We start from the raw sequence: 25,283 nt of genomic DNA on the forward strand, positions 1-25,283 counted from the left end.
TAGGCTGGGTTTCTGTCCAGCACTTTGAGATATCAGCTGATGTACGAAGGGCTATATAAATACATTTGATTTTATTTGATTTGATTAGTCCTTTAACAACTAGATGTATACCATAGTGATTAATTAGTCCTTTAACAACTAGATGTTACTCCATACCATAGTGATTCATTAGTCCTTTAACAACTAGATGTTACTCCATACCATAGTGATTCATTAGTCCTTTAACAACTAGATGTTACTCCATACCATAGTGATTCATTAGTCCATTAACAACTAGATGTTAGTCCATACCATAGTGATTCATTAGTCCATTAACAACTAGATGTTACTCCATACCATAGTGATTCATTAGTCCTTTATCAACTAGATGTTACTCCATATCATAGTGATTCATTAGTCCTTTAACAACTAGATGCTACTCCATACCATAGTGATTCGTTAGTTCTTCATCAACTAGATATTAGTCCATGCCATAGTGATGCATTAGTCCTTTAACAACTAGATGTTAGTCCATACCATAGTGATTCATTAGTCCTTTAATTAACCTATTAAAGCTAGGGGGCAGAATTTTCACTTTTGGATAAATAGCGTGCCCAATTTCAACTTCCTGCTACTCATGCCAAGAATATAAGATATGCATATTATTCATAGATTTGGATAGAAAACACTCTGAAGTTTCTAAAACGGTTTGAATCTTGTCTGTGAGTATAACAGAACTTGTGTAGCAGGCAAAACCCAGAGGACTAACTGTTCAGAATTATTATTTTTTCCCCTCTCTGTTCCCTATATTGTCTTTGCCATTGGATATTTAATAGGAACCTATTTTCAGTTCCTACCGCTTCCACTGGATGTCGGCAGTCTTTGGAATATGGTTTAGGTTATTCCTTTGTGCTATGAAGAAGTAGGCCAACTCGGAACTGGGGACACTTTGTGAGTTGCGCAAGACTTGAAAAGCAGTGCTGGTTTCTTTTCTTTCCTGTATTGAATACAGATTGCCCCGTCAACCATTTGATCGATTATTAACGTTTAAAAATACCTAACGTTCTATGACAAAAGTAGTTTGAAATATTTTGGCAAAGTTTATCGGCAACTTTTGAAATATTTTGTAGTGACGTTGCATTTTTGTAAGCTGTTTCTTTCTGGATCAAACATGCTTTATAAATGGACAGTTTCGATATATACGGACGGAATTAATCAAACAAAAGGACCATTTGTGATGTTTATGGACATATTGGAGTGCCAACAAAAGAAGCTCGTCAAAGGTATTGCATGTTTTATATTTTATTGCAGCGTTTTGTGTAGTGCCTGCTCCTTTGTTTACTGCTGGTGCAGATGGTGCAGGCTATCAGATAATAGCTTCTTATGCTTTCGCCTAAAACCATTTTTTACATCTGACATGTTGGCTGTATTCACAACGAGTGTAGCTTTAATTGAGTATCTTACATGTGTGATTTCACGAAAGTTAGAATTTTATAGCATTTTATTTGAATCTGGCGCTGTGCATTTCCCCCAGCAATTAGCCAGTTGAGACGTCTCCCTTATCCATAAGAGGTTTTAATTATATATATATATATATATATATATATATATATATATATATATTTTTTTTTTACATTAAACAGTGTGACTTGCAGTTGGACACAAACACTGAAGATTGAGAGCACACACACACACACACAACTCCCTTTTTAACTTCTGAGAAAGATGCAGAGATTGATTTCCCACCGACGCTTCTGTCTAACTCTTCACACCGATGTCACACACAGACAGTATAGATAGATAAAAGGCCCCTCCCTATATGGCCTCAGACCATTGGTGATGTATGTGATGAAATAGGTGGCTGGTCACAGAATACAAGACATAACGTGACCTCAGTTTGAAGGCTGGGGTTTCAAAGTCTCAGTAATACTATTTGATCTATATGTGAACTCAGGTCACATTTTGTATCTACTAAAATATATGTTTAAAACATAAGCATGGTCGGAAACTAAAACTTTTCTGTTAGAAGCTAAAGTGGGGGAAGTCAAGTGGTGGCCAGTGACGTGTTGATTTGACAGTTTCTCATCAGTTAAAACTGTCACTTACAGTTAAGCATAAGCTGATGGCAATGTTGTTAACACAAATAATGAAGAAGCATTTTACAGAATACAGTATGACTACACACTCTCCTCTATATCTAAACAGATCAATTATTTGTTCACTCTTCCTCATTCTCCTAATGTTCTTCTTCTTCCTCTATGTCTCTCTCTGACACTAAGGCTCTATCTCAATTAGTCTTTCCTAGATTCCTCTCCTCTTATCTCCTCTCCTCCTTCTCCAGCTGATCTCTCTCTTTAGTCAGGTTGTTGTATCTGGTCTGTAACTGGTCTCTCTCTTTAGTTAGGTTGTTGTAACTGGTTTGTAGCTGGTCTCTGTCCTCAGTCAGGTTGCTGTAGCTGGTCTGTAACTGGTCTCTCTCTTTAGTCAGGGTGTTGTAACTGTTCTGTAGCTGGTCTCTCTCTCTCTTGTCAGGTTGTAGTAGCTGGTCTGTAACTGGTCTCTCTCTTTTGTCAGGTTGTTGTAAATGGTCAGTAACTAGTCTCTCTCTTTTGTCAGGTCGAAGTGAATGGTCTGTAACTGGTCTCTCTCTTTAGTCAGGTTGTTGTAACTGGTTAGTAGCTGATCTCACTCCTCAGTAAGGTTTGTCTTTGGTTAGTCTCTCTCTTTAGTCAGGTTGGTGTAGCTGGTCGGTAGCTGGTCTCTGCAGTTGTATTAGTCTTGTAAACGTAAAAACTCCTTCACAAGTTGTTCCTTTTATCCTCAGAGTATAAATACATAGTTACTAGCTAAAACATCATGTAAGTAGTAACCATCTCTTATAACTAAGGGATAAGCAATGAACATATAGCAAAACTATTAAACTTACAGTGACAGACAGGTCAATGATCCCAGCAGTGGAGGCTCCTCAGAGGAGGAAGGGGAGGACCATCCAAGGAATCATTAAAAAAGTGAAACATTAAAACAGTTATCCTCTTTAGATAAAACTATTCTAAATATTAATACAATTAGAGGTCTACAGCAGCTTACACAGCACTCTGTAGGATAGCACCATGGTGTAACCAGAGGACAGATAGTTTACCTCCTCCTCTGGGTACATTGACTTCAATACAAAACTTGGGAGGCTCATGGTTCTCACCCCCTTCCATAGACTTACAGAGTAATTATGACAACTTCAACCTATTAGGACGTCCTCAACCTATCAGAGTTCTTGCAGCATGAACTGACTTTTTGCCCACCTAATCAAAGGATCAGAGAATACATCTAGTATTTACAGCATAAGCTAAAGCTAGCTAGCACTGCAGAGCATAATATGTGTTGAGTAGGTGACTCAAAGAGAGTGAAAACAATAGTTAAACAGTTTTGAACAAATAAAATTCTTTAAAAATGAAGGAGAAGTTTAGCCTTTAGCCTTCTCAAACACCCGACTCAAATAGATAGGAATAATATGTTAGCTAGCTGGCTATGGCTTTCCAACACTGGAACACATAAATGTATTGCCAGCAGGGCCCGCGGGTGTAACTGCTCAACTGCTTGCTGACTGTACACTGTACTGCATGATTGTAGTGGGTTTACTAATGCATTAGTTCTTGTAGCTATGTTGACTAGCTATGACATTAGCTAAAATGGTGACAACAATGTAGGCTGTCTGTAGTGGTTAATGGGTATGATATGTTTGCAATGTGGTGTGCAAGGGGTGTGCAAGGAGTGTGCAAGGTGTGCAAGGAGTGTGCAAGAAAAAAAGGACCTTGTCCAATTCAGGTAATATAACAAATATATTCCAGGACAAATTAGCTAGCAAATGCAAGCTAGCTAAATGTCCATGTATTTTAAATTTATTTTTTAGTTGGATTTCATGTAATAGACATACACAAAATAGTCCAAATTGCTGATGTGAAATTTAAATAATTACTTGTTTAAATTATTATTATTATTTTTTATATTAAAAAGTGGTGCGTGCATATGTATACACCCCCTTTGCTATGAAGCCCCTAAATAACATCTGGTGCAACCAATTACCTTCAGAATTAGTTAAATAAAGCACACCTGCGTGCAATTGAAGTGTAACATGATATGTCACATGATCTCAGTGTATATATACATCTGTTCTGAAAGGCCCAGAGTCTGCAACACCACTAAGCAAAGGGCACCACCAAGCAAGAGGCACCATGAAGACCAAGGTCCTCTCCAAACAGGTCAGGGACAAAGTTGTGGAGACGTACAGATCAGGGTTGGGCTATAAAAAAATATCCGAAACTTTGAACATCCCACGAAGCACCATTAAATCCATTATAAAAAATTTTAAGAACCACAACAAACCTGCCAAGAGAGGGCCGCCCACCAAAACTCATTGACCAGGCAAGGAGTTCATTAATCAGAGAGGCAACAAAGAGACCAAAGGTAACCCTGAAGCAGCTGCAACGCTCCAGAGCTGAGATTGGAGTATCTGTCCATAGGACCACTTTAAACCTCTCATGACCCTGAGAACACCATCCCCACTGTGAAGCATGGTGGTGGCAGCATCATGCTGTGGTGATGTTTTTCATATGCCAGGGACTGGGAAACTGGTCAGAATTTAAGGAATGATGGATGGCGCTAAGTAAAGGGAAATTCTTGAGGGAAGCCTGTTTCCGTCTTCCAGAGATTTGAGACTGGGACAGAGGTTCACCGTCCAGCAAGACAATGACCCTAAGCATACTCCTAAAGCAACACTGAAGTGGTTTAAGGGGAAGCATTTAAATGTCTTGGAATGGCCTTGTCAAAGCCCAGACCTCAATCCAACTGAGAATCTGTGGTATGACTTAAAGATTGCTGTACACCAGTGTAACCCATCCAACTTGAAGGTGCTGGAGCAGTTTTGATTTGAAGAATGGGCAAAAAATCCCAGTGGCTAGATGTGCCAACCTGATAGAGACATACCCCAAGAGACTGCTGTATTTGCTGCAAAAGGTTTGACGTTGGGGGGATGAATAGTTATGCATGCTCAATTTTCAGATTTTTAGTTGTATTTCTTGTTTGTTTCACAAGCAACAATATTTTGCATCTTAAAAGTGGTAGGCATGTTGTGTAAATCAAATGATACACCCCCCCCAAAAAAATATATATTTTAATTCCAATTTGTACGGCAACAAAATAGTAAAAATGCCAAGGGGATGAATACTTTCGCAAGGCACTGTATATCTCCTCTCTCTTTATCCCCTCTCTTCCTTTCCCCTCTCTCTCCTCTCACACTCTTTCTCTCTCTCCCCTCTCTCTTTCTCTCTTTCCCTATCTCTCTCCTCTTCCCCACTCTCTCCCTCTCTCTCTCTTCCCCCCCTCTCTCTCCCCTCTGTCTTACTAGCCTCTGCTCTCTCCTCCTTTCTATCTCTCCCATATTTCTACCTCCCTCCCTTTCTCCACTCTCTTCCCTCGCTCTTTCTACCCTCTCTCTCTCTTCTCTCTCTCCCCCCCTCTCTTCCCATCTCCCTGTCCTCCCTCTCACTCCTTTCCCTCTTCCCTATCCTCTCTCTTTCTCCTCTCTCCATCTCCCCTCTCTCTCTCCTCCTCTTCCCTCTCTCCTCCTCTCCCCTCTCTCCTATCCCCCTTTCTCCCCTCTCTCTATCTCCCTTTCCCCTTTCCTCTCTCTTTCCCCTCTCCTCTCTCTTTCCCCTCTCCTCCATATTTAATCTCTCTCCTCTGCTCTCCCCTCTCTGTCTCACTATCTCTCCCCCCTCTCTCTATCTCTCTCCCCTTGCTCCATCTCCCTCTCTCTCCCCTCTCTCTTTCTCCTCTCTCTCTCTCTCTTCCCTTCCCTTCCCATCCCTTACCTTCCCTTACCTTACCTCTCTCTCTCCCCTCTTCACTCTCCTCTTTAACTTCACTCTCCCCTTTAACTCGCCTTTCCCCTCTCATCTCCTCCTTCTCTCTCCCCTCTCTCTTTCACCTCTCTCTTCTCTTCTTTCTCTCCCTCTCTCTCTTTCCCCTCTCTCCTCCCCTCTCTCCATCTCCCTCCTCCCCTCTCTCCTCCCCCTCTCTCCCTCCCCTCTTGCCTCTCTCTTCCTCCCTCCCCCTCTCCTCTCCACTTCCCTCTCTCTTTCCCCTCTCCCCTCTCTATCCTCCCCTCACTCGTCCACTCTTCCCTATCTCCCCTCTCTTTCCCCTCTCCCCTCTCTATCCTCCCCTCACTCGTCCACTCTTCCCTATCTCCCCTCTCTTTCCCCTCTCCCCTCTCTATCCTCCCCTCACTCGTCCACTCTTCCCTATCTCCCCTCTCTTTCCCCTCTCCGCACTCTCTCTGTATTGCGTTTCCTTCAGGAGAAGTTCCTGAGAAGTTCCTGGGATGTGTCCCAAATGACACTATTACTTATATGGTGAGCTGCTTTTGACCGAAGCCCTATGTGCCCTGGTCAAAAGTAGTGCCCTTTAAAGAGGATAGAATGCTATTTGGGACACAGAACATTTATTTTGTGTGTACGCTATGTTGATAGACTGCTGGTCTGTAATTTCTGTAAGTCTGAATTGTGATCCTTGGTTTGTGACAACAGAACTATGGTGTGACAATGACATTCATATCTGTCCTATCGGCCCTGTTCAAATGTAGTGCATTATAAAAGAGGATAGCCTGACTCACAGAAATCCAGTCTCAGGGAGATGTTGAGAGTGACTTGTAGAAAACACAGCACTCCTAAACACACAGCAGCCAGCCTGTAGAGTCTTGTTCTTCCATCTGCACACACACACACACACACACACACACACACACACACACACACACACACACACACACACACACACACACACACACACACACACACACACACACACACACACACACACACACACACACACACACACACACACACACACACACACACAGACACTCAGACACACAGAAACACAGACACAGAAACTCAGACGCAGAAACACACACACACACACACACCATCCTACATTATGATTACAAATAGAATAAACATAATCCGACATCACTACTGACTACGATTAGAACTCTGAGAACCAACCCCCTCCCCCCGCCCCGATTTAGGGTTGGCAGCGACCGTTTGCTCAAGAGTGCTGTCATCTCAATTCTGATAAACAGGAAGCAACTTTTTGAAGAAATTACCAAAATTACACAATATAGCTAAAGTATGACTGTAACGGCTTCTAGAAGTAGTGGGTGGAGGAGTCAGGCGCAGAGGGCAGGGTAGTACAAAGATGTGGATTGTTTATTTCCAAAAAACAGAGAGACGGTCACGCCACACACACAAGGGCGCATAAAAACCCAGTCCAACAAACAAGGACGAAACTGTTCGGAAAAATGAAATCCACAAAATATTCACACACCATAAACAGAAAAACAAGCAGAAAAGCCGGCGGGCCTACCGGGTTTAAAGCCCAAAACCTAAACCTCAACACCAAACAGGTACAACTAAATCAGACACAACTAAATGAAACAGAAAAGGGGATCGGTGGCAGCTAGTAGGCCCGGCGACGAAGAGGCACCATCTTCGGCGGGATTCGTGACAATGACTTAAAGAGGATATCTGCAATTGCTGCTTACATTTTTGGGACTTTGAAATGTATGATATTTATCCATTCATTCTTCATGAATGTAACTTTTAAATGCCTCATGAGCTTAGTTTAACTTTCCAACCCCATCAGGACCCAAAATATAAGCTTGTTCTACCACAGAACTGTTAACAAACACTGTGTAACCTCAGATGGGTAAAACAATCATTTTGTTCTCATGGATGGACAGTCCTTGAGTACATACTATAGCTATGAATTACATACAGTACCAGACATACATACAGTAGCTATGAATTACATACAGTACCAGACATATATAGTTCTGTCTATGAATTACATACTGTACCAGTCATATATATTGTAGTTCTGTCTATGAATTACATACAGTACCAGCTCTGTCTATGAATTTGAGAGTGGTTACATTTCTGCAACTTACATTTTTTAAAACATTTCTCTGAGCGGAAAAAGCGGGCAGGTCACCAGGTGCACAGAGCCTGTTTCAGGTTACCAGCCCCTCAGCTGTTTACCAAAAACAGTGGTGGGGTATCCACTGTGTTGTTGTTTAAAAATATTATTTTCAATTGATCTTATTAAATAGTTGTACATAGTTCCAACAACTGAAGTAAAACATAATATTGAATTGATGCATTTTAGTGTATGAGACCCCAGCAGGTTGTAAACCTCAGGCTCTGTACCAGCTGAACCACAGAGAAGACAGAACAATAAAAAATTAACAAGCGCTTTTCTATGATGTGCTATTAGTGTGTGTGCACGTGCCAGAATACGTGTGTGCGTTCGGTTTGTGCGTTCATACCTGTCTGCATCTGTGTGTGTGTGTGTGAGAGAGAGAAAGATTATTCTTTGTACCTGAGAGATGAGTCTCAGTCTTCACGCTCCTCGTTGCTCCGTTCCGGTTTTCTTCATGAACTTCTTTTAATTCAATCACCTGTTTGTTGATGTAGTCGGCCATCTTAACTAACTATACCAGATATCAATGATGACCCCAAACAATCAATTAATCAACTAATTAATTCTGTCTGACCTGTAATTGTAGTATATATGATTTTAACTTTTACTTATAGTATTAACTTACTTATGATTACCTTTCTAACTGACTCCTAATGGTAATATCTACTGTATGATTACCTTTCTAACTGACTCCTAATGGTAATATCTACTGTATGATTACCTTTCTAACTGACTCCTAATGGTAATATCTACTGTATGATTACCTTTCTAACTGACTCCTAATGCTAATATCTACTGTATGATTCTAACTTCAGTGACTAGTAGTTAAGTAGTTGCTCAGATGTGCATCTCTACCAGTTACCTCTCTGATCTCTGTCTGTTGTCCACTACAGTTTTTAAAGTATATAATCACCTTCAATCAGGAAGTTATACATTACAGGATATTCTAAACAGAGTGATATAACATGATAGCTGCATGACAACAAGTAGTGAAGAGTGCAGCCTTTCATCCTATTACTTTGACTGTTCTGTTTGTGGCTTCTCCAGCCTTCAAATGGAGTTTACATTGTGACTCTATCTCTCTCTATGCCATCGATAGGGGCCCTTTTCTTTTATCTATGCTGTCTGTGTGTGACATCAGTGTGTCTGTGTCTCTGTGTGTGTGTCTGCGTGCAGCATGTATCTTCTCAGTACTGTTCTGCCTTCTGTCTGTGTGTGTTTGCCTGCGTACAGCGTGTATCCTCTCAGTACTGTTCTGCCTTCTGTCTGTGTGTGTCAGCCTGCGTGCAGCATGTATCCTCTCAGTACTGTTCTGCCTTCTGTCTGTGTGTGTCTGCCTAGGTGCAGCATGTATCCTCTCAGTACTGTTCTGCCTTCTGTCTGTGTGTGTCTGCCTAGGTGCAGCATGTATCCTCTCAGTACTGTTCTGCCTTCTGTCTGTGTCCAACTGCAAGTCACATTGTTTTAACAATCAAATCACATTCAATCAGGAAGCTGGTAAATTGACACCTGATAGGTTCCTTTCTTACTTAATCTGAGCCTTAGTTCATCTTCTTACTAAAGTCGTTTATGCTAATAATTGACTATGAAAAAATCACATTATGGCAAATCACATAATATGTTTCTATTTAAACAATGAATACAAGCATTTTACAGATGACAGTATGTCTACACACTGTTTACCTAGAGAGAGATGCATTAGCACTGTAGCAATGCTATATAATGAGCTACTGTATAACTCTTCACAAATCCAGTTATGTTGAGAGGTAAATGATATGTCAGAATATTTATATACAGGCTCAGAATACCCAATATTAACATCAGCACAGTCCTTGTTACAATATATCCTGGTTCACAACCATTATCAGGTTGTTTGCCCCTCAGTACAGTACCAGCAGTGGGTTGGTGTGTGTGTGTCTTAGAGAGAGAGAATGAAGTTGTGTGCACTGTAAGGTGCTGTATGTGTGCGCGTCCTCCCACCAGCCTCCTCTGTTGTAATGGTGACGTTAAACCACTTTCTCACAAATCCAGTAACGATTGTGTAAACATGACTGGTCATTCCATGCCTTTACAGGACGCCAGGTTTCTGTGTTCAGTTCAACACAGTCCTCCTCCCCATTTTCTGGGTTGTCACCACCATTATCAGGTTGCTGTGAGTACCAGTAACTACAGGGTAAACAAGACAGAGAAAAAAATGAATAAACATTTTGATTTGTCACATGCGCTGAATACAACAGGTGTAAACTTGACCATGAAATGCTTAGTTACGGGTCCTTTTCCAACAATGCAGAGTTAAATAGTAAGAAATATATTAATAAAACATTTGCTAAATAAAAAAATGAAAATATTAAACACAAAATAAAAAGTGACTAGGCAATTAGGGTTAGAGTTAGTTTTAGGGTTAAGATTAGGGTTAGAGTTAGTTTTAGGGTTAAGATTAGGGTTAGAGTTAGTTTTAGGGTTAAGATTAGGGTTAGAGTTAGTTTTAGGGTTAAGATTAGGGTTAGAGTTAGTTTTAGGGTTAAGATTAGGGTTAGAGTTAGTTTTAGGGTTAAGATTAGGGTTAGAGTTAGTTTTAGGGTTAAGATTAGGGTTAGAGTTAGTTTTAGGGTTAAGATTAGGGTTAGAGTTAGTTTTAGGGTTAAGATTAGGGTTAGAGTTAGTTTTAGGGTTAAGATTAGGGTTAGAGTTAGTTTTAGGGTTAAGATTAGGGTTAGAGTTAGTTTTAGGGTTAAGATTAGGGTTAGAGTTAGTTTTAGGGTTAAGATTAGGGTTAGAGTTAGTTTTAGGGTTAAGATTAGGGTTAGAGTTAGTTTTAGGGTTAAGATTAGGGTTAGAGTTAGTTTAGGGTTAAGATTAGGGTTAGAGTTAGTTTTAGGGTTAAGATTAGGGTTAGAGTTAGTTTAGGGTTAAGATTAGGGTTAGAGTTAGTTTAGGGTTAAGATTAGGGTTAGAGTTAGTTTTAGGGTTAAGATTAGGGTTAGAGTTAGTTTTAGGGTTAAGATTAGGGTTAGAGTTAGTTTTAGGGTTAAGATTAGGGTTAGAGTTAGTTTTAGGGTTAGATTAGGGTTAAGTAGTTTAGGGTAAGATTAGGTTAGAGTTAGTTTTAGGGTTAAGATTAGGGTTAGAGTTAGTTTTAGGGTTAAGATTAGGGTTAGAGTTAGTTTAGGGTTAAGATTAGGGTTAGAGTTAGTTTTAGGGTTAAGATTAGGGTTAGAGTTAGTTTTAGGGTTAAGATTAGGGTTAGAGTTAGTTTTAGGGTTAAGATTAGGGTTAGAGTTAGTTTTAGGGTTAAGATTAGGGTTAGAGTTAGTTTTAGGGTTAAGATTAGGGTTAGAGTTAGTTTTAGGGTTAAGATTAGGTTAGAGTTAGTTTTAGGGTTAAGATTAGGGTTAGAGTTAGTTTTAGGGTTAAGATTAGGGTTAGAGTTAGTTTAGGGTTAAGATTAGGGTTAGAGTTAGTTTAGGGTTAAGATTAGGGTTAGAGTTAGTTTAGGGTTAAGATTAGGGTTAGAGTTAGTTTTAGGGTTAAGATTAGGGTTAGAGTTAGTTTTAGGGTTAAGATTAGGGTTAGAGTTAGTTTTAGGGTTAAGATTAGGGTTAGAGTTAGTTTTAGGGTTAAGATTAGGGTTAGAGTTAGTTTTAGGGTTAAGATTAGGGTTAGAGTTAGTTTTAGGGTTAAGATTAGGGTTAGAGTTAGTTTTAGGGTTAAGATTAGGGTTACAGTTAGTTTTAGGGTTAAGATTAGGGTTAGAGTAAGAGGACGGGTAAGGAAAATAAGATTTTAAATGGGATAATAAACAGAGTTGCAGGGTGAGTGTGAAGAATGTGAAAGAATGAGAAAGAATGTGAAAGTGTGTGTGGACGTGTTAAATACTATTTCTAGGGGGTGTAGGGTTAAGGTTAGAATTAGTATAGGGTTAGGGTTAGTTTAGGGTTAAAGTTAGGGTTAGAGTTTGTTTTAGGGTTAAGATTAGGGTTAGAGTAAGAGGACGGGTAAGGGAAAATAAGATTTTAAATGGGACTGATTTGTGGCGTCAATATACATGTGTGTGTTTTGTGTGTACATGTCTTTCAGTATCAGTGTAAGTATGTCTGAGTGTGTGGGTAGAGTCTAGTGAGTGTGTGGGTAGAGTCTAGTGAGTGTGTGGGTAGAGACTAGTGAGTGTGTGGGTAGAGTCTAGTGAGTGTGTGGGTAGAGTCTAGTGAGTGTGTGGGTAGAGTCTAGTGAGTGTGTGGGTAGAGTCTAGTGAGTGTGTGGGTAGAGTCTAGTGAGTGTGTGGGTAGAGTCTAGTGAGTGTGTGAGTAGAGTCTAGTGAGTGTGTGGGTAGAGACTAGTGAGTGTGTGGGTAGATTATAGTGAGTGTGTGGGTAGAGTCTAGTGAGTGTGTGGGTAGAGTCTAGTGAGTGTGTGGGTAGAGTCTAGTGAGTGTATTTGTAGAGACTAGTGAGTGTGTGGGTAGAGACTAGTGAGTGTGTGGGTAGAGTCTAGTGAGTGTGTGGGTAGAGACTAGTGAGTGTGTGGGTAGATTCTAGTGAGTGTGTGGGTAGAGTCTAGTGAGTGTGTGGGTAGAGTCTAGTGGGTGTGTGGGTAGAGTCTAGTGAGTGTGTGGGTAGAGACTAGTGAGTGTGTGGGTAGAGACTAGTGAGTGTGTGGGTAGAGACTAGTGAGTGGTGTGGGTAGATTCTAGTGAGTGTGTGGGTAGAGTCTAGTGAGTGTGTGGGTAGAGTCTAGTGAGTGTGTGGGTAGAGTCTAGTGAGTGTGTGGGTAGAGACTAGTGAGTGTGTGGGTAGAGACTAGTGAGTGTGTGGGTAGAGTCTAGTGAGTGTGTGGGTAGAGTCTAGTGAGTGTGTGGGTAGAGTCTAGTGAGTGTGTGGGTAAAGTCTAGTGAGTGTGTGGGTAAAGTCTAGTGAGTGTGTGGGTAGAGTCCTAGTGAATGTGTGGGTAGCAGCCTAGTGAGTGTGTGGGTAGAGTCTAGAGTGGTGGGAGTGTGTGTGGGTAGAGTCTAGTGAGTGTGTGGGTAAGAGTCTAGTGAGTGTGTGGGTAGAGTCTAGTGAGTGTGTGAGTAGAGTCCTAGTGCAGTGTGGTGGGTAGAGTCTAGTGAGTGTATTTGTTAGACTAGTGAGTGTGGTGGGTAGAGACTAGTGGAGTGTGTGGGTAGAGTCATAGTGAGTGTGTCGGGTAGAGACTAGTGCAGTGTGTGGGTAGATTCTATGGAGTGTGTGGGTAGAGTCTAGTGAGTAGTGTTGGGTAGAGTCAGTGAGTGTGTGGGTAGAGTCTAGTGAGTGTGTGGGTAGAGACTAGTGAGTGTGTGGGTAGAGAACTAGTGAGTGTGTGGGTAGAGACTAGTTGAGTGTGTGGGTAGATTCTAAGTGAGGTGTGTGGGTAGAGTCTAGTGAGTGTGTGGGTAGAGTCTAGTGAGTGTGTGGGTAGAGTCTAGTGAGTGTGTGGGTAGAGTCTAGTGAGTGTGTGGGTAGAGTCTAGTGAGTGTGTGGGTAGAGTCTAGTGAGTGTGTGGGTAGAGTCTAGTGAGTGTGTGGGTAGAGTCTAGTGAGTGTGTGGGTAGAGTCTAGTGAGTGTGTGGGTAGAGTCTAGTGAGTGTGTGGGTAGAGTCTAGTGAGTGTGTGGGTAGAGTCTAGTGAGTGTGTGGGTAGAGTCTGTGAGTGTGTGGTAGATGTCTAGTGAGTGTGTGGGTAGAGTCTAGTGAGTGTGTGGGTAGAGTCCCTAGTGAGTGTGGGTAGAGTCTAGTGAGTGTGTGGGTAGAGTCTTTGAGTGTGTGGGTAGAGTCTGTGGTGTGTGGGTAGAGTCTAGTGAGTGTGTGGGTAGAGTCTAGTGAGTGTGTGGGTAGAGTCTAGTGAGTGTGTGGGTAGAGTCTAGTGAGTGTGTGGGTAGAGTCTAGTCAGTGTGTGGGTAGAGTCTAGTGAGTGTGTGGGTAGAGTCTAGTGAGTGTGTGGGTAGAGTCTAGTGAGTGTGTGGGTAGAGTCTAGTGAGTGTGTGGGTAGAGTTCTAGTGAGTGTGTGGGTAGAGTCAGTGAGTGTGTGGGTAGAGTCTGTGAGTGTGTGGGTAGAGTCTAGTGAGTGTGTGGGTAGAGTCTAGTGAGTGTGTGGTAGAGTCTAGTGAGTGTGTGGGTAGAGTCTAGTGAGTGTGTGGGTAGAGTCTAGTGAGTCTAGTGAGTGTGTGGGTTAGAGTCTGGGGTGTTGGGTAGAGTCGGTTGAGTGTGTGGGTAGAGTCCTAGTGAGTGTGTGGGTAGAGTCTAGTGAGTGTGTGGCTAGAGTCTAGTGAGGTGTGGGTAGAGTCTAGTGAGTGTGTGGGTAGAGTCTAGTCAGTGTGTGGTAGAGTCTAGTGAGTGTGTGGTAGAGTCTAGTGAGTGTGTGGGTAGAGTTAGTGAGTGTGTGGGTAAGTCTAGTGAGTGTGTGGGTAGAGTCTAGTGAGTGTGTGGGTAGAGTCTAGTGAGTGTGTGGGTAGAGTCTAGTGAGTGTGTGGCTAGAGTCTAGTGAGTGTGTGGGTAGAGTCTAGTGAGTGTGTGGGTAGAGTCTAGTGAGTGTGTGGGTAGAGTCTAGTGAGTGTGTGGGTAGAGTCTAGTGAGTATGTGGGTAGATTCTAGTGAGTGTGTGGGTAGAGTCTATTGAGTGTGTGGGTAGATTCTAGTGAGTGTGCGGGTAGAGTCTAGTGAGTGTGTGGGTAGAGTCTAGTGAGTGTGTGGGTAGATTCTAGTGAGTGTGTGGGTAGAGTCTAGTGAGTGTGTGGGTAGATTCTAGTGAGTGTGTGGGTAGAGTCTAGTGAGTGTGTGGGTAGAGTCTAGTGAGTTTGTGGATAGAGTCTAGTGAGTGTGTGGATAGAGTCTAGTGAGTGTGTGGGTAGAGTCTAGTGAGTGTGTGGGTAGAGTCTAGTGAGTGTGTGGGTAGAGTCTAGTGAGTGTGTGGGTAGAGTCTAGTGAGTGTGTGGATAGAGTCTAGTGAGTGTGTGGATAGAGTCTAGTGAGTGTGTGGGTAGAGTCTAGTGAGTGTGTGGGTAGAGTCTAGTGAGTGTGTGGGTAGATTCTAGTGAGTGTGTGGATAGAGTCTAGTGAGTGTGTGGGTAGAGACTAGTGTGTGTGTGGGTAGAGTCTAGTGAGTGTGTGGGTAGAGTCTAGTGAGTGTGTGGGTAGAGTCTAGTGAGTGTGTGGGTAGAGTCTAGTGAGTGTCTGGGTAGAGTCTAGTGAGTGTGTGGGTAGAGTCTAGTGAGTGTGTGGTTAGAGACTAGTGAGTGTGTGGGTAGATTCTAGTGAGTGTGTGGGTAGAGTCTAGTGAGTGTGTGGGTAGAGTCTAGTGAGTGTGTGGTTAGAGACTAGTGAGTGTGTGGGTAGATTCTAGTGAGTGTGTGGGTAGAGTCTAGTGTGTGTGTGGGTAGAGTCTAGTGAGTGTGTGAGTAGAGTCTAGTGAGTATGTGGGTAGATTCTAGTGAGTGTGTGGGTAGAGTCTATTGAGTGTGTGGGTAGATTCTAGTGAGTGTGCGGGTAGAGTCTAGTGAGTGTGTGGGTAGAGTCTAGTGAGTGTGTGGGTAGAGTCTAGTGAGTGTGTGGGTAGATTCTAGTGAGTGTGTGGGTAGAGTCTAGTGAGTGTGTGGGTAGAGTCTAGTGAGTGTGTGGTTAGAGACTAGTGAGTGTGTGGGTAGATTCTAGTGAGTGTGTGGGTAGAGTCTAGTGAGTGTGTGGGTAGAGTCTAGTGAGTGTGTGGTTAGAGACTAGTGAGTGTGGTGGTAGATTCTAGTGAGTGTGTGGGTAGAGTCTAGTGAGTGTGTGGGTAGAGTCTAGTGAGTGTGTGGGTAGAGTCTAGTGAGTATGTGGGTAGATTCTAGTGAGTGTGTGGGTAGAGTCTAGTAAGTGTGTGGGTAGATTCTAGTGAGTGTGCGGGTAGAGTCTAGTGAGTGTGTGGGTAGAGTCTAGTGAGTGTGTGGGTAGATTCTAGTGAGTGTGTGGGTAGAGTCTAGTGAGTGTGTGGGTAGATTCTAGTGAGTGTGTGGGTAGAGTCTAGTTAGTGTGTGGGTAGAGTCTAGTGAGTTTGTGGATAGAGTCTAGTGAGTGTGTGGATAGAGTCTAGTGAGTGTGTGGGTAGAGTCTAGTGAGTGTGTGGGTAGAGTCTAGTGAGTGTGTGGGTAGAGTCTAGTGAGTGTGTGGGTAGAGTCTAGTGAGTGTGTGGATAGAGTCTAGTGATTGTGTGGATAGAGTCAAGTGAGTGTGTGGGTAGAGTCTAGTGAGTGTGTGGGTAGAGTCTAGTGAGTGTGTGGGTAGAGTCTAGTGAGTGTGTGGATAGAGTCTAGTGAGTGTGTGGGTAGAGACTAGTGTGTGTGTGGGTAGAGTCTAGAGAGTGTGTGGGTAGAGTCTAGTGAGTGTGTGGGTAGAGTCTAGTGAGTGTGTGGGTAGAGTCTAGTGAGTGTCTGGGTAGAGTCTAGTGAGTGTGTGGGTAGAGTCTAGTGAGTATGTGGGTAGATTCTAGTGAGTGTGTGGGTAGAGTCTAGTGAGTGTGTGGGTAGATTCTAGTGAGTGTGTGGGTAGAGTCTAGTGAGTGTGTGGTTAGAGACTAGTGAGTGTGTGGGTAGATTCTAGTGAGTGTGTGGGTAGAGTCTAGTGAGTGTGTGGGTAGAGTCTAGTGAGTGTGTGGGTAGAGTCTAGTGAGTGTGTGGGTAGATTCTAGTGAGTGTGTGGGTAGAGTCTAGTGAGTGTGTGGGTAGAGTCTAGTGAGTGTGTGGTTAGAGACTAGTGAGTGTGTGGGTAGATTCTAGTGAGTGTGTGGGTAGATTCTAGTGAGTGTGTGGGTAGAGTCTAGTGAGTGTGTGGGTAGAGTCTAGTGAGTGTGTGGTTAGAGACTAGTGAGTGTGTGGGTAGATTCTAGTGAGTGTGTGGGTAGAGTCTAGTGAGTGTGTGGGTAGAGTCTAGTGAGTGTGTGGGTAGAGTCTACTGAGTATGTGGGTAGATTCTAGTGAGTGTGTGGGTAGAGTCTAGTGAGTGTGTGGATAGAGTCTAGTGAGTGTGTGGGTAGAGTCTAGTGAGTGTGTGGGTAGAGTCTAGTGAGTGTGTGGATAGAGTCTAGTGAGTGTGTGGGTAGAGTCTAGTGAGTGTGTGGATAGAGTCTAGTGAGTGTGTGGATAGAGTCTAGTGAGTGTGTGGGTAGAGTCTAGTGAGTGTGTGGGTAGAGTCTAGTGAGTGTGTGGGTAGAGTGTAGTGAGTGTGTGGATAGAGTCTAGTGAGTGTGTGGGTAGAGACTAGTGTGTGTGTGTGGGTAGAGTCTAGTGAGTGTGTGGGTAGAGTCTAGTGAGTGTGTGGGTAGAGTCTAGTGAGTGTGTGGGTAGAGTCTAGTGAGTGTCTGGGTAGAGTCTAGTGAGTGTGTGGGTAGAGTCTAGTGAGTGTGTGGATAGAGTCTAGTGATTGTGTGGATAGAGTCAAGTGAGTGTGTGGGTAGAGTCTAGTGAGTGTGTGGGGTAGAGTCTAGTGAGTGTGTGGGTAGAGTCTAGTGAGTGTGTGGATAGAGTCTAGTGAGTGTGTGGGTAGAGACTAGTGTGTGTGTGGGTAGAGTCTAGAGAGTGTGTGGGTAGAGTCTAGTGAGTGTGTGGGTAGAGTCTAGTGAGTGTGTGGGTAGAGTCTAGTGAGTGTCTGGGTAGAGTCTAGTGAGTGTGTGGGTAGAGTCTAGTGAGTATGTGGGTAGATTCTAGTGAGTGTGTGGGTAGAGTCTAGTGAGTGTGTGGGTAGATTCTAGTGAGTGTGTGGGTAGAGTCTAGTGAGTGTGTGGTTAGAGACTAGTGAGTGTGTGGGTAGATTCTAGTGAGTGTGTGGGTAGAGTCTAGTGAGTGTGTGGGTAGAGTCTAGTGAGTGTGTGGGTAGAGTCTAGTGAGTGTGTGGGTAGATTCTAGTGAGTGTGTGGGTAGAGTCTAGTGAGTGTGTGGGTAGAGTCTAGTGAGTGTGTGGTTAGAGACTAGTGAGTGTGTGGGTAGATTCTAGTGAGTGTGTGGGTAGATTCTAGTGAGTGTGTGGGTAGAGTCTAGTGAGTGTGTGGGTAGAGTCTAGTGAGTGTGTGGTTAGAGACTAGTGAGTGTGTGGGTAGATTCTAGTGAGTGTGTGGGTAGAGTCTAGTGAGTGTGTGGGTAGAGTCTAGTGAGTGTGTGGGTAGAGTCTACTGAGTATGTGGGTAGATTCTAGTGAGTGTGTGGGTAGAGTCTAGTGAGTGTGTGGATAGAGTCTAGTGAGTGTGTGGGTAGAGTCTAGTGAGTGTGTGGGTAGAGTCTAGTGAGTGTGTGGATAGAGTCTAGTGAGTGTGTGGGTAGAGTCTAGTGAGTGTGTGGATAGAGTCTAGTGAGTGTGTGGATAGAGTCTAGTGAGTGTGTGGGTAGAGTCTAGTGAGTGTGTGGGTAGAGTCTAGTGAGTGTGTGGGTAGAGTGTAGTGAGTGTGTGGATAGAGTCTAGTGAGTGTGTGGGTAGAGACTAGTGTGTGTGTGTGGGTAGAGTCTAGTGAGTGTGTGGGTAGAGTCTAGTGAGTGTGTGGGTAGAGTCTAGTGAGTGTGTGGGTAGAGTCTAGTGAGTGTCTGGGTAGAGTCTAGTGAGTGTGTGGGTAGAGTCTAGTGAGTGTGTGGGTAGATTCTAGTGAGTGTGTGGGTAGAGTCTAGTGAGTGTGTGGGTAGATTCTAGTGAGTGTGTGGGTAGAGTCTAGTGAGTGTGTGGTTAGAGACTAGTGAGTGTGTGGGTAGATTCTAGTCAGTGTGTGGGTAGAGTCTAGTGAGTGTGTGGGTAGAGTCTAGTGAGTGTGTGGGTAGAGTCTAGTGAGTGTGTGGGTAGATTCTAGTGAGTGTGTGGGTAGAGTCTAGTGAGTGTGTGGGTAGAGTCTAGTGAGTGTGTTGTTAGAGACTAGTGAGTGTGTGGGTAGATTCTAGTGAGTGTGTGGGTAGAGTCTAGTGAGTGTGTGGGTAGAGTCTAGTGAGTGTGTGGTTAGAGACTAGTGAGTGTGTGGGTAGATTCTAGTGAGTGTGTGGGTAGAGTCTAGTGAGTGTGTGGGTAGAGTCTAGTGAGTGTGTGGGTAGAGTCTAGTGAGTATGTGGGTAGATTCTAGTGAGTGTGTGGGTAGAGTCTAGTGAGTGTGTGGGTAGATTCTAGTGAGTGTGCGGGTAGAGTCTAGTGAGTGTGTGGGTAGAGTCTAGTGAGTGTGTGGGTAGATTCTAGTGAGTGTGTGGGTAGAGTCTAGTGAGTGTGTGGGTAGAGTCTAGTGAGTGTGCATAGAGTCAGTGTAAAAAAAACATTTTTAAAAAGGGGTCAATGTAAAAACAGACATGTTTTTTCAGCTTTAAATGGAGCACATACTTTTTTTGGACGCTTTTGGATCCAACATTTTATTTGTATTTTTAAATTATATTTTAAGATATGTCTTTAGTGCTTGTGGAATGACACCTTTGAACATGATTTGAAGCAACATGTAATTTGTTAAAGGTCTCTATCACACCTGGATGGTCAAATCTCACCTTGTAGTCATTGGATTATGAACAACCCAGAGAATCAGTCCTACTCCTTACACTGAGGTCAGTGTTATTATAGAGCAGTAGTCTCTTATCTTGGGGTGGTCAGTGATATTAGAGCAGTAGTCTGTCACCTTGGGGTGGTCAGTGATATTATAGAGTAGTAGTATATTACCTTGGGGTGGTCAGTGATATTAGAGCAGTAGTCTCTTATCTTTGGGTGGTCAGTGATATTAGAGCAGTAGTCTGTCACCTTGGGATGATCAGTGTTATTATATAGCAGTAGTCTCTTACCTTGGGGTGGTCAGTGTTATTATAGATCAGTAGTCTCTTACCTTGGGGTGGTCAGTGGGGTGCCGTCCACCCATTTCCAGGCCCCCTCAGTAACAGAGTCAGTCAGACCAATCCAGGCTCTCTTATTGAAGCTTAAGAGAAACTCCTGTTCGTGAGAAAGATACTGATGATTTCAACTACTAAAGACCACATGTGTTAAATACTGAAAGATACATTACTGACCAAGGCATGTTTGATTCACTCACTCACTCACTCACTCACTCACTCACTCACTCACTCACTCACTCACTCACTCACTCACTCACTCACTCACTCACTCACTCACTCACTCACTCACTCACTCACCTGTTCCAAATCACTGTTTATGATCACCAGGTCTGCTCCTCTCTTCAGACAGTCCTGTCTGCTCTCCTTCCAGGTTTTAGTCTCAGTAGACAGGAAGTACCAACTGGATTCCAACTTAATCTGCCAGCCTTCAGGACAGGTTTGTTCTACAACACAAAAACATATATTTCCATATTTTTATTCTGCACCTATTATTGTAGAATACGAACACTGCATATTAGATACTGTATGTTATGTTATGATAATTTATCAGGTAAACTCACTCAGATTTGAGAACTTTGTCATGACATCATCTCTTTCCTTCTGTAGCTGGTCTCTCTCTTTAGTCAGGGTGTTGTAACTGGTCTGTAGCAGGTCTTTCTCTACAGTCACATTGCCTCTGTTATCTGGAAAGCATTGATACATTTCCAGTATATCACAAAAGTGAGTACACTCCTCACATTTTTGTAAATATTTGAGTATATCTTTTCATGTGACAACACTGAAGAAATGACACTTTGCTACAATGTAAAGTAGTGACTGTACAGCTTGTACAACAGTGGAAATTTGCTGTCCCCTCAAAATAACTCAACAAACAGCCATTCATGTCTAAACCGCTGCCAACAAAAGTGAGTACACCCCTAAGTGAAAATAGTTCTGCTGCTATTCTTGAGCAAGCTCTGTACTGGTGATGCCCTGATCCCGCAGCTGAATCAAATTTAGGAGACAGTCCCAGCGCTTGCTGGACTTAATTAGGTGTCCTGAAGCCTTCTTCACAACAGTTGAACCGCTCTTCTTGAAGTTATTGGTGATCTGATAAATGGTTGATTTAGGTGAAATCTTACTGGCAGCAATATCCTTGCCTTTGAAGCCCTTTTTTGTGCAAAGCAATGACAACGGCACATGTTTCCTTGTAGGTAACCATGGTTGACAGAGGAAGAACAATGATTCCAAGCATCACCCTCCTTTTGAAGCTTCCAGTCTGTTGTTTGAACTCAATCAGCATGACAGAGTGACATGCTGACATGATGTCAGCTGGTCCTTTTGTGGCAGGGATGAAATGCAGTGGAAATGTTTTTGGGGGATTCAGTTCATTTGCATGATAAAGAGGGATTTTTTAATTAATTGCAATTCATTTGATCACTCTTCATAACATTCTGGAGTATATGTGAATTGCCATCATACAAACTGAGGCAGCAGACTTTGTTAAAATTAATATTTGTGTCATTCTAATATGTGTGTCATGTGTTATATAACATCTATAAATGTATGTCATTCTTTAAAAAGGGTTCATAAACGTGTCATAACTGTGTGACAATATCACCCATGTCAAATATGACTTAACCGCACTATTTTAAATATGATATAAACATGTGCTTTATAAATAGTGACAAGCTGTGCTGAAGTATGAAACACGCTCTAAAGTTAAGTTATTTTCGATTACACCTAATCTCGTTTCCAGACACTTCCGCCCAAATGCTCGGAAGGTTGGGTAGATCAACGCATCACACTTGGCCTTTATTAGTTAGGTTAGGTTTAAAGTACATTTTAAGAAGAGAAATTAGGGTTTAGCCATAATTATGACTTTGTGGCTGTGTTAACTAGTGACGACCAGGGGGAAAGTATTTGCTGGCAACGGACATGGCCTAATGGCAAATATTTTACTCAGTAAGGTCACTTACATAGAATTCTATGGTCACTCCCACTAAGGCCAACTTTGAATGGTTGATATCCCAGGCTTATACAGTGCATTCAGAAAGTATTCAGACCCTTTGACTTTCTTACAGCCTTATTCTACAATGTATTAAATTATTTTCTCCCCTCATCAACCTACACACAATACCCCATAATGACATCACAATACCCCATAATGACAAAGCAAAACATTTTTAGAAGTTTTTGAAACTTTATTAAAAATAAAAAACAGAAATATCACATTTACATAAGTATTCAGACCGTATACTGGTTACTTTGCACCTTTGGCAGCGTTGAGACTTCTTGGGTATGATGCTACAGGCTTGGCACACCTGTATTTGGGGAGTTCTCCCATTTTTCTCTGTAGATCCTCTCAAACTCTGTCAGGTTGGATGGGGAGCATCACTGCACAGCTATTTTCAAGTCTCTCCAGAGGTGTTCGATCGGGTTCAAGTCCGGGCTTTGGCTGGGCCACTGAAGGACATTCGGAGACTTGTCCCGAAGCCATTCCTGCGTTGTCTGTCATGTGCCTTTTACTGAGGAGTTGCTTTCGTCTCGCCACTCCACCATAAAGGCCTGATTGGTGAGTGCTGCCGAGATGGTTGTCCTTCTGGAAGGTTCTCCCATCTCCACAGAGGAAATCTGGAGCTCTGTCAGAGTGACCATCGGGTTCTTGGTCGCCTCTCTGACCAAGGCCCTTCTCCCCTGATTGCTCAGTTTGGCCGGGCGTCCAGCTCTAGGAAGAGTCTTGGTGTTTCCAAACTCCTTCCATTTAGGAATGATGGGAGGCCACAGTGTTCTTGGGGACCTTCAACGCTGCAGAAATGTCTTTGTACCCTTCCGCAGATCTGTGCCTCGACACAATCCTGTCTCAGAGCTCTATGGACAATTCCTTTGACCTTGTGGCTTGGTTTTTGCTCTGACATGCACTGTCTACTGTGGGTGTCACGACCACCGCCGAAGTTGGCTCCCCTGCCTGTTCGGGCGGTGCTCGGCGGTCGTCGTCACCGGCCTACTAGCCACCACCGATCCCTTTTTCTGTTTGTTTTGTCTAATTAGTTGCACCTGTGTCTAATTGTGTTTTCCTGTTGCACCTGTGTCTAATGTGCTTCCTTATTTAAGCCTAGTCTACCCGCCCTTGTTTTGTGCGGGATTATTTGTGTGTTATGTGTGGTGTCGTTGGGTGTGTTCGTGCTCCGGACTGTATACCCTGTGTTTTGGGTTGGTCATTGTTTTTCGCGCTCTGTGTTTAGGGCATTGCATTTCGGTGCCAAATTAAAGTGCACTTCTTCCCTTGGAACTCTCTGCACCTGATTCTTACCTCACATACTCCGTCCCGTGTGACAGTGGGACCTTATATCGACAGGTGTATGCCTTTCCAAATCATGTCCAATCAATTGAATTTACCACAAGTGGACTCCAATCAAGTTGTAGAAACATCTCAATGATGATCAATGGAAACAGGTTCCACCTGAGCTCAATTTCGAGTCTCATAGCAAAGATCTGAATACTGATGTAAATAAGGTATGTATGTTTTTTTTTATATATATATATATATACAGTATATAGATTGGAAAAAAAATATTATCCTGTGTTCCCTTTGTCATTATGCGGTATAGTGTGTAGATTGATAAAAAAAAAAAATATCCTCATCAATTTTAGAAAAAGGCTGTAACGTAATAAATGTGGAAAAAGTGTAGGTGTCTGAATACTTCCCGAATGCACTGTAGACATGGTTTGTGTACTCAAGTAGAGCTGATGCAGTTTTTTTGTTTTTGTTGTCACATTATTGGCAGTGCTTGACTTTGACTGAAATAGGTTTCAGTACGCAGTCCCAAATGGCACCCTGTTCCCTATATAGTGCACTGTCAAAAGTAGAGTGCTAATAAGGTGTCATTTGGGCCTCACTCACAGAAAGCCAGTCTCAGGGAGATGTTGAGAGTGACTTGTAGAAGACACAGCACTCCTAAACACCCAGCAGCCAGCCTGTAGAGTCTTAGTCTTCTATCTGCAGAGAAATAGACACAGACACCATCCTACATTATGATTACAAACAGAACAAACATCAACCCCCCCCCCGATTTAGGGTTGGCAGCGAACGTTTGCTCAGGAGTGTTGTCATCTCAATTCTGATAAACAGGAAGTAAATTTATGAAGAAAATACCAAAATTACACAATATAGCTAAAGCATGACTTAAAGAGGCTCTCTGTGATTGCTGTTTACATTTTTGGGACTTTGAAATGTATAATATTTACCCATTCATTCTTCATGAATGTAACTTTTGAATACCTCATGAGCTTAGTTTAACTATGTAACCCCATCAGGACCCAAAATATAAGCTTGTTCTACCATGGAATTGATAACAAACCCTGTGTAACCTCAGATGGGTAAAATTATAATTTTGAGCTCATGGATGGACAGTCCTTGCATACATACTGTAGCTATGAATTACATACAGTACCAGACATACATACTGTAGCTATGAATTACACACAGTACCAGACATACATACTGTAGCTATGAATTACATACAGTACCAGACATACATACTGTAGCTATGAATTACATACAGTACCAGACATACATACTGTAGCTATGAATTACACACAGTACCAGACATACATACTGTAGCTATGAATTACACACAGTACCAGACATACATACTGTAGCTATGAATTACATACAGTACCAGACATACATACTGTAGCTATGAATTACATACAGTACCAGACATACATACTGTAGCTATGAATTACATACAGTACCAGACATACATACTGTAGCTATGAATTACACACAGTACCAGACATACATACTGTAGCTATGAATTACATACAGTACCAGACATACATACTGTAGCTATGAATTACATACAGTACCAGACATACATACTGTAGCTATGAATTACATACAGTACCAGACATACATACTGTAGCTATGAATTACATACAGTACCAGTCATACATGGCTCTGTCTATGAATTACATACAGTACCAGTCATACATGGCTCTGTCTATGAATTACATACAGTACCAGTCATATATATTGTAGTTCTGTCTATGAATTTAAGAGTGGTTACATTTCTGCAGCGTAATTGTTATTGAGAGTGGTTACGTTTCTTGAGGAAAAAATGGGCAGGTCACCAGGTGCACAGAGCCTGTTTCAGGTTACTAGACCCTCAACTGCTTACCAAAAACAGTGGTGGGGTATCCACTGTGTTGTTGTTTACATTTTTTATTTTCAATTGATCTTTTTAGTAGTATAGTTAACCACCCAATAGTTGTACATAGTTCAATAACTGAAGTGAAAAAAAATATTGAATTGATGCATTTTAGTGTATGAGACCCCAGTAGGTTGTAAACCTCAGGCTCTGTACCAGCTGAACCACACAGAAGACAGAACAATACAACATGTACAAGCATTTTTCTATGACGTGCTATTAGTGTGTGTCCACGTGCCAGAATACGTGTGTGCTTTCGGTT

General features: G+C 42.5%; 2 protein-coding genes across 6 annotated transcripts in view; one reads left to right on the top strand and one right to left on the bottom strand.

Moving 5' to 3' along the window:
• Positions 1–25,283, top strand: part of LOC116352758 (CD209 antigen-like protein C) — a 96,979-nt gene that overhangs the window by 27,391 nt on the left and 44,305 nt on the right. The gene's annotated exons all lie outside the window — the stretch shown is intronic.
• Positions 7,221–25,283, bottom strand: part of LOC109901308 (semaphorin-4E) — a 330,201-nt gene continuing 312,138 nt past the window's right edge. For 2 of the 3 annotated variants that reach the window (XR_004206938.1, XR_004206936.1), the window contains exons 12-16: positions 23,713–23,808; positions 20,390–20,512; positions 20,127–20,272; positions 19,823–19,926; positions 7,221–10,179 (exon numbers count right to left, since the gene is read on the bottom strand). The gene's annotated coding sequence lies outside the window, so the exon portion shown is untranslated. The remainder of the gene's footprint in view (positions 10,180–19,822; positions 19,927–20,126; positions 20,273–20,389; positions 20,513–23,712; positions 23,809–25,283) is intronic. The other variant, XR_004206937.1, reaches the window with a different exon arrangement.

The sequence above is a fragment of the Oncorhynchus kisutch genome, unplaced genomic scaffold (assembly GCF_002021735.2).
Source record: "Oncorhynchus kisutch isolate 150728-3 unplaced genomic scaffold, Okis_V2 Okis07a-Okis12b_hom, whole genome shotgun sequence".
Taxonomy (NCBI): Eukaryota; Metazoa; Chordata; class Actinopteri; order Salmoniformes; family Salmonidae; genus Oncorhynchus; species Oncorhynchus kisutch.